The following is a 2,132-nucleotide window of genomic DNA, read 5'->3' as shown; positions in this document are numbered from 1 at the left end:
CTGTAAGAAATGCATACGTATCTGAAACAAAATGTCTAAATAATAAAATGTACACTGATGATGGTTAATAACATTAAAACACGTTTGAGTTGTTAATTTTATCGGATGGAACTACCACGTCCAATTCCTGAGCAACATACCATTATCTCAGAGTAGACCATGACTACAGCTACAAGTCAGTATTCTTTCTGCAGTCACACTCAAATGGCGACTACTGGATCGCAGCAGTGATGATATGGACGGTGAAAAGTAGCATTCCTCTACTCTGAAACCATTTGTGAATGCCAGTTGCGTGCATATAAGCCAAAGACGATCAATTGCTATCCATTAAGAAAGCAAAACGACAAAATGTTGAAACATGTTGTCATGAGCAATATCTACTTTGTGGCAATATTGATTCAAACAATAATAGAGACAATGTCGATTGTCTCATACAAGTTCATCAACTGTGCATGGAGTGAATGAAAGGTTAGACCTTTGAGTCAGTCATGGTGTCACGCTAGACGGAAACTATTATCACATGGTGTCACGCTAGACGGAAACTATTATCACATGGTGTCACGCTAGACGGAAACTATTATCACATGGTGTCACGCTAGACGGAAACTATTATCACATGGTGTCACGCTAGACGGAAACTATTATCACATGGTGTCACGCTAGACGGAAACTATTATCACTTGTTTTGAATGTGCCAAATTTACATCTTGCTTTGATGTTCTTCCCATGAGCATTCAATAGCTGATATGAGAAACTGATACACGGGGTAAACTCTGTAATCTGGTTTGTTTACTTTTCACACAAGTGCTGTTTGATTTCATGCCTCGTGCATTTCGTTGATTCTAACGAGACACTTGATGTCGGTGAGAACCATTTTACCGTTTTATTATGTAATATATGTTGAATTCAGGGACTGTACACTTTGAGCTTGAATTATACGTGGTGTAATAGACGTCACATAACCGACATACATTTAACCTGAACATAAAAAAAACACTCGTTCGCGTTTTCGTATTTTTCAGACCATCCTTAAAGATTCTTGTGTGTTATCGACAAAGTTTCAGATGATCATTTAGTTTGGCAATTTGATAAAAAAGGTACCCGTGACCACTAATATATATTCTAAATGGTTGAATATTCGACATTCAATTAAACGAAATACACTAAAGATGATATAGTAACGATTAACGATGTATGAATTTTTCACTACTGTTGTCCTTAAAATGTGCCGGTGACATCACGGAAGAGTTGATTTCCGACAGAATAGCGAAGTGAATGTATGTGTTTGATGTTCTGAAGAACTACGAAGTGAATGTATGTTTTTGATGTTCTGAAGAACTACGACGTGAAAATATGTTTGTGATGTTCTGGAGAACTACGAAGTGAATGCATTTTTGTTATGATCTGAAGAACCACGAAGTGAAAATATGTTTTTGATGCTGTGAAGAACTACGAAGTGAAAATATGTTTTTGATGTTCTGAAGAAGTACGAAGTGAAAATATGTTTTTGATGTTCTGAAGAACTACGAAGTGAAAATATGTTTTTGATGTACTAGGTTATTTCGAATCGACATGCATGTACCTTCACCAATACACCACTAATGGGACCATTAAGGCCTTTGTTCATAACCTGTCACCAGTGACGTCATACTGCAAGGGACATAAGCCTGGGTGTGTATATTTTGAAAATGGAATTATCTTGAAAAGTGAAATGGATGTATGAATCGAAATATGTTTTAACTTAACTGTTTTGGCTATGAAACTACGAAATCGAAATAGAGACAAAAATGTTGAAAGAACTTTGGAGAAAATGGTTTATTTCCGTGCATTACTGCCTTTTCTCTAACCCAACCTATAATCAGTGGCTATATGCTGTACAAAATAAGTTAGGGATATTGGTATTGTTATTACTTATTTGTTATCAGCGTGCCAAAGAATAGATCTCAGTGTATCAATGAATAGATAGATCATTATTCATAATTTCAAAATTTACATATATCCCTAAATAGTTTTGTCCAGTGTATTTTACCGTTCACTGTAGACATTTTATATCGCGCGTTTTAATATAAAACAAACATCTGCCTTAAGCTAATGCCTTTCTGGTCGAAGTCACTATCTAATTGCTAATCTGT

Source organism: Haliotis asinina, chromosome 12 (genome assembly GCF_037392515.1).
Source record: "Haliotis asinina isolate JCU_RB_2024 chromosome 12, JCU_Hal_asi_v2, whole genome shotgun sequence".
NCBI classification, from domain to species: domain Eukaryota; kingdom Metazoa; phylum Mollusca; class Gastropoda; order Lepetellida; family Haliotidae; genus Haliotis; species Haliotis asinina.
This window is presented reverse-complemented; position numbering follows the sequence as displayed.